The sequence below is a fragment of the Chiloscyllium plagiosum genome, unplaced genomic scaffold (genome assembly GCF_037043375.1).
Source record: "Chiloscyllium plagiosum isolate Xiang-an unplaced genomic scaffold, Cpla_swu_hap1 HiC_scaffold_21, whole genome shotgun sequence".
In the NCBI taxonomy this organism is placed as follows: Eukaryota; Metazoa; Chordata; class Chondrichthyes; order Orectolobiformes; family Hemiscylliidae; genus Chiloscyllium; species Chiloscyllium plagiosum.
This window is the reverse complement of record NW_028270159.1, coordinates 77160840-77168237: the sequence shown is the minus strand read 5'-3', so window position 1 is coordinate 77168237 and position 7398 is coordinate 77160840. Positions and strand designations below refer to the sequence as shown.

The 7398-nt window shown below is 44.2% G+C and overlaps 1 non-coding gene across 1 annotated transcript; it reads left to right on the top strand.

Moving 5' to 3' along the window:
- The first annotated feature begins 660 nt into the window (after positions 1–660).
- On the top strand, positions 661–733 carry trnar-ucg (transfer RNA arginine (anticodon UCG)). The gene has a single exon. It is a non-coding gene; the product is annotated as a tRNA-Arg (tRNA).
- Positions 734–7398: the final 6665 nt, after the last annotated feature.

Sequence of the window (7398 nt, the reverse complement as noted above, 5' to 3'; positions counted from 1 at the left end):
CAGACCACTATAAACACCGAAGGAAACATCAAAGAAGCGCTTCGCAGGAGGCTCCCAAGCACTGATGATGTCCCCTAGCCAGGGGACGAAACGTTTGCAACAAAAACTTCCAGCTCGGCGAACAGAACCACAACATACTGCAGAGTGTGAAAATAGATAAGTCAGCTGTGCCGGATGGGATCTATCTGATGTTGTTTAGCAAAAGCACGACAGGAAGGTACAAATCAAGTTGATGCAACAACGGCTCGTTTTGAGCCGCTAATTTGCAGTGAAGTGGCGGCGCCAATAAAAGGTGTCACGCATCTCGTCTAATTCCACATCCTGAGCTCGAAATGACCGGAGGTCTCTCGCTGAGTATCTGTAGGGTCTTGTTTGGACGACACCATGACACTTTTTCACTGGAGTGGATCATGAAATCGCGTCGTGACTGTGAATAAAACGATGGAAAGTTCCAGCAGAGAAGGAGGCGACCCTGAAGCAGGCAGCTGAGGACAAATGAATCTCCTTTGCCAGTGAAAGGCACTGCTTCGCAAATTGGAAACTTCGAAGTGAAGCAATGTTGGTGATTATCTTCGCTGCTTGTTCACCTTTTTAATTCTGATTCCGTGAAAGTCCATGGCATTACATATCGACATTCTGCCAAGTGCAGGCTTGTCTCTTGGGCCAGTGGCGTAATGGATAACGCGTCTGACTTCGGATCAGAAGATTGTAGGTTCGAGTCCTACCTGGCTCGAGGGGGAATGTTTTGCTTTAACCGTGGTACACGTTGACGCTCCCCTGTCAAGTTCTCTCGGGACATCGCCTCTGTGCTTCCGCATGTAAAGCTTGCATTTGTCCTATTGTCCATTTCAAATTCCAGCTCTCCACAACGGACACCTCCGTCAGTTTGGCGGTATCTTCTGGTGTGTCTCCCTCTGTGGGTGAAAATGAGCATGAGTTCCTCTAAAGAGTTACAATTCGTTATACCTCTGTCCCATTATTGTGCCATGTAAGAACATAGGATAACCTCATTTACATTTGACCTGGAAACATTAGAACACACGAGACTTTGGGCCAAAGTTCGAAACTGCGACTAGAATAGATGGCTCTCTGATTAGCCGCAATGCACACGGGCGAAATGGCCTTTTCCCACTTTGTAAATCTTCGAAGACAATTTGAAAAAAATCTGCAACGAAAATGTTCAGACAGGGTGTTTTATTTACACCAAGTACGATAGTATCTATCGCCTTGTCTTGTTATTTACTTGTGAGGATTCGGTATTCTCAGCACCGTGGCCCGGATCGTATTCCCGCTCATGGAATGGTTGTATTGTTCAGCAAACATATCGGTGTACCAGTACTTCTGCCGATTTTCCGATGCTGGCAGGTCCTTGGTTTTGTCCAAAACATTATGAAGGTTAACATAAAACAAATAGCTGCAGGTGCTGGAAATCTGAGCCAAAAACGAAAATTGTTTGTGCAGCGGAGCATGACTGGCAACAGAAACGTCGACTCTCCTGCTCCTCGGATGCAGCCTGACCTGCTGTGCTTTTCCAGCATCACTCTGATCTAAAGTCAGGTTTCCAGCATCTGCAGTCCTCACTTTTGCCTAGTTTCTTCAGTGTCTCTGGTTCCCAATTCAAGAACTCCATCTCTAGCGGTTTCATGTTTGTACCTCCGTGCTGAGGAGATGAAGAGTGAAGAAAAGTAACTCACCTCCTCCATCTATGGGGTAATTAGGGACTGAAAATGAATCGTGTCACATTGAAATATATCCACATGCGAATTAATCTCTGTCTTTTATTGGGAACCATCTCTTTCATTGTAAACATCAGGAAAGATCATTTCGTTCGCCAGAAAAAGAAATGAATATGTCACTAAACTTTGTTTGCTTCAGGTCCGAGAATACTCAAATCAATAGCTCCTTTGCTTACCTCTGCTGGTCATGTTCGCAAAGAGATATGGCAAATTGCCAAGTGTGATTTTCCTTTCAATAAATAATTTTGACTCAGTTTGCCTGCAAATATCTTTTCCTACCTTTGTGCTTTTCTTCTTTTACATTGGTGTCTCGCACCTTACAAATGACAGCAAAGGTCTGAAAGGAGATGGAAGCATTTCGCTCAAGTCAACGGTAGCTTTCAATGAGATCACGCTGATTTGGTCAATGCTCAACCCACCTGAGCTGTCGGTAGTCATGGCCGAGTGGTTAAGGCGATGGATTAGAAATCCATTGGGGTTTCCCCACATAGGCTCGAATCCTGCTGACTACGTTGTGAATGCTTTCCTGCTGGTACAATTTTCGCTCAAAGTTCAGAAAAACTATTTTGTGAACCAGGCCGGTAATTTGATTAGACTTGGGAAACTCGAGTTCTTCATCAGAAATGTTCCATAGTTAAAACATTATCTCTGTTTCTCTTTCCAGATACACTGCTCGACACGTCCTGAGCAGAAGTGCTACTTTTCATTCGATTCCTTTAATCCCTGTCCACTGTTATGTGACTCAGGTCACTGGCATCACTTCCTCCTGCTCGTCAAAGTGCTCATTCCCCACCGCTCCCTCTCCATCATGAGAAACAACCGCAGGAAATCGCCACTTAACCATTTTTGTTCCAAAGTGAAACTTATCAGCCTCGGGAATCTCTCCACCAAGCGGGACTTCTCATCCCTGGACATGGTGCAAGCCAGAGGATTGTGAAGAGATACTGTGAAAATATTGTCAGTTGGCAGTTGAAAAAATGTTTAGGAAGCAAACCATATAATTTAGGCTCCAGCTTTGTAAATCTTGAGAAACTCTTTGGGAAATGGAATCAGAGGAGAATGAAGAAGTGTGAACTGTCGGACCGAGTAGAGGACGGGACATTGACTCTGATGTTCTCGGGACAGGAACTGATCTGAGACATTGAAATCATTCTCGCTCACGTACGTGAGGAATGCAAACTTCATCTGGACTCTGGGACAATGAAAAACTCTGGAACACTCAAGACAATGATGTGTTTCTGTTCGCCGAGCTGGAAGTTTTTGTTGGAAACGTTTCGTCCCCTGTCGAGGTGGCATCCTCCGTGCTTGGGATCCTCCTGCGAAGCGCTTCTGTGGTGTTTCGTGTGGCATTTATAGTGGCCTGTCCTTGCCGCTTGCTGTTGTCAGTTTCAGCTCTCCGCTGCAGTGGCTGGTATATTGGGTCCAAGTCGATGTGTTTGTTGATGTAGTTTGTGTATGAGTGCCATGCTTCTGGGAATTCCCTGGCTGTTCTTTGTTTGGCTTGCCCTATAATAGTAGTGTTGTCCCTCTCGAATTCATGTTGCTTGTCGTCTGTGTGTGTGGCGACTACGCATAGTTGGTCGCTTCGTTTCGTGGCGAGTTGATGTTCCTGGACGCGGATAGTTAGCTGTCTTCCTGTTTGTCCTATATAGTGTTTTGTGCAGTCCTTGCATGGGATTTTGTATCCTACATTTGTTTTGCTCATGTTGGGTATCGGGTCCTTAGTTCTGGTAAGCTGTTGTCTGAGTGTGGCTGTTGGTTTGTGTGCTGTTAAGAGTCCTAGTGGTCGCAGTAGTCTGGCTGTCAGTTCGGAGATGTTCTTGATGTGTGGTAGTATGGCTCGTCCTTTGGGTTGTGGCATGTCCTCTTTCCGTGGTCTATCCCTTAGGCATCTGTTGATAAAATTGCGAGGATATCCGTTTTCGGCGAATACCTTGTATAGGTGTTCCTCTTCCTCTTTTTGCAGTTCTGGTGTGCTGCAGTGTGTTGTGCCCCTTTTGAATAGTGTCTTGATGCAACTTCGTTTGTGTATGTTGGGGTGGTTGCTCTCATAATTCAGGACTTGGTCTGTGTGTGTGGCTTTCCTGTGTACCTTTGTGGTGAATTCTCCGTTCGGTGTTCTCTGTACCATCACGTCTAGGAATGGGAGTTGGTTGCCCTTTTCTTCCTCTCTCGTGAATAGGATTCCTGTGAGTGTGGAGTTGATGATCCTGTGTGTTTTCTCTATTTCCGTGTTTTTAATGATTACAAAGGTGTCATCCACGTATCTGAACCAGTGTTTGGGTTGAATTTGCGGTAAGACTGCTCTAACCTTTGCATTACTGCTTCTGCTATGAGTTCCGACATCGGTGAGCCCAAGGGTGTTCCGTTGATTTGTTCGTATATCTGGTTGTTGAATGTGAAGTGCGTTGTGAGGCACAGGTCCCACGATTTAGGAAGATTAGGTAAGATTTAGGAAGCGTAGAATGGGGTAGGAAACTGCAGGGGGTGAGCACATTAAAATGTGGAGCTTATTCAAGGAAAAGCTCCTGTGTGTCCTAGATAAGTATGTACCTGTCAGGCAGGGAGGAAGATATAGAACACGTGAGCCGTGGTTTACTAAGGAAGTGGAATCCCTGGTCAAGAAGAACAAGAAGTCTTATTATGTTAGGACAAAATGTGAAAACCCAGTTAGAGCGCTCGAGGGTTCCAACGATATCAGGAAAGATCTAAACAGAGAGCTGAGAAGAGCCAGGAGGAGACATGTGAAGTTGTTGGCAGATAGGATCAGGGTTAACCCTAAGGTTTTCGATAGGTATGTCAGGATTAAAAGAATGAGGAGAGTTAAATTTGGGACAATCAGGGATAATAATGGGAAGTTGTGTGTGGAGTCAGAGGAGATTGGGGAAGCGCTAAATAAATATTTTTCGACAGTGTTCGCTATAGAAAATGAAAATGTTGGCGAGGATGATCCTGAGATACTTGCGTACAGAGTACTAGAGATTGAGGTTCACAAGGATTAGGTGATAGAAATACTGCAGAGTGTGATAACAGACAAGTCCCCTGGGCTGGATGGGATCTGTCCTAGTATCCTCGGGGAAGCAAGGGAAGAGATTGATGAGCCTTTGGCATCGATCGTCAAATCAGCGTTATCTACAGGAATAGTGCCTGTGGAATGGAGCATAGCATACGTTGTTCCCGTGTTCAAAAAGGTTCGTAGAGACAACCCTGGTAATTACAGACCAGTGAGTCTCACTGCAGTTGTTAGTAATGTGTTAGAAAAGGTTATTATGGATAGGATTTATGACCATCTGGAAAAGAATAATCTGATCAGGGACAGTCAGCACGGTTTTGTGATGGGTCGGCCTTGCCTAACGAATCTTATTGACTTTTTTGACAAAGTGACCAAACAGGGAGATTACAGTAAACCGAATGATGTGGTGTATATGGGTTTCAGAACGTTGTTCGATAAGGTTCCCCACAATAGGCTATTATACAAAATGCGGTGGAATGGAATTGTGGGAGAGATTGCAGCTTTGATCAGTAATTGGCTTGCCAATAGAAAACAGTGTTGTAGTTAATGGAACATGTTCTTCTTGGTGTCCATGTACTGGCGGCGTACCACAAGGGTTGGTGTTAGGTCCACTGCTGTTACATGAGATCTAACCTTGCCAATCAGTCTCCCATGGGGAACATTGTTGAACGCCTTACTGAAGTCCATATAGACCACATTTACTGCTCTGCCCTCATCAATCTTCTTTGTTACTTCTTCAAAAAAAACTCAATCAAATTTGTGAGACATGATTTCCCACGCACAAAGCCATGTTAACTGTCCCGAATCAGTCCATGCCTTTCCAAATACATGTACATTCTGTTCCTCAGGATTCCCTCCAACAATTGGAGTATTCTTGGCAGATGCAGTTTCATGTCGGGATTGAGTTTTTTGAAGAAGTAACAAAGAAGATTGATAAGGGTAAATGTGGTCTATTTGGACTTCAGTAAGGCGTTCAACAATTTTCCCCATGGGAGACTGATTGGGAAGAATCAAAAGACACGCTACTATTAAAATCGATAGAAACACAAAAGATGTGCAGTGCAGAGGAGTCTCAGTGTTCTTATATATAAAACGAACAAAGGTTAATCACATATTTATTTCTTGCTGGCAAAGGAAAGCCTTTTCTGATGCTCACAATTAAAGAGATGGTTTCCAAGAAAATAGGAAAATTAAGTCACCAGTAGAGTAATCAATTACCAAGATATCCCTCGTGATGTTTTATGGGACATGTGGGATTATTTGATTATTGTTCTGCAAACGTTTTTACAATGGAACCGAGAGTTTTAGATGGGAAGTTAAGATGACGCATGACTATTGCCATTTTTGTCACTCACACACAATATTTTTTCCTTGCACGATTTATTTCGCTTTGTGGTTACTGCGAGTGGGCTTGTAAACTACACATGCTTGTGAGTTCATGCCTCACTGTTCCTCAAATCCAGCCAAACAGACTTTACATCCTTACTTCCTGAATCAAGGTAATCTCTAACCATTGCATAAATGTCATTAAAACTTCGGTATTTCACACGCCTCTGTATATCATCTTACAATATTAATTGATCCTTTACTGTATTGCAGTTGCGCATAAGAAGAGAAAAATTGAATAGAGAATTGTGGACCTCCGCTTCACACACCCGTTATTGAAGCGAAAATGCAGATTACTGCCCATAATACGATCGTGGAAGCATGTGCGAAACCCTCAGGAATCACAGAATAAGTGTAGTGCCACAGGGCATGTCAGGGACAGCACCAGAAAGACAACAGAAATGCTGCTCTGAGCCCCTATTTTGGATATATTTCTCAATGAGCAATAGAGTGTCACATGTGTTCCATCAGGAGTTACCTCACACAAGGAAGTAACCAGTGCTGCAGACGGTCATATCATCCGAGTTCCAAGCCCTGGAATCAGAGACATTCAATATTCTGTGCATAACTTCAAGGAACAGCTGTCGGAGGCGTTTATAGTCCATGTGAAATTATGAATGCAGCTCTCTAGTTGTCAGCCTCTTTCTCCTTTGTCGTGTTTCGTGCAGTCCCTGCGTGGAATCTCGTCAACCACGTTTGACCTGCACATGATGCGGATTGGGCCTTGTTTTCTCGTGAGTTGTTGTCTCAGTGAGGCTCTCGGTTTCTGTGTTGTCATAAGTCCGAATGTTCGGAGGAGTCTGGATATCGTTTTCCAGAATTTGTTTTTAATAAAGGGAAGCATGATTTAAAAATTACCTCAAAGCATATCCTCGCTGCGAACTTTGTGTGCCATGCATCTGCGAATGAAGGTGTGTGGATATTGGTTCTTGTCAAAGAATTTGTGTGGACGTCAGTCCAGCAGTCCCTAGTAGCAATACATAAAAACGGCAAGGGCCACACATTCGACTAGAATAGCACAACAATAATAGGACAGGGCAAGCAGAAGACAGCCAGACAATTCCTGGAAGCAGGGCACTCATCCACGGATTCCATCCATTGGACCCAATCTGCAATCCCAACAAACGGAAGCAGCGAGAATGAAACCAAATGAATTCGTACCAAAACATGAGAGCAGCGCATCACAGGAACCTCTGCAGCGCTGAGAATGTCACCCAGACAGGCGAGGAAAAGTCTGCAAACCATCTTCCTCGCGTCACCGAA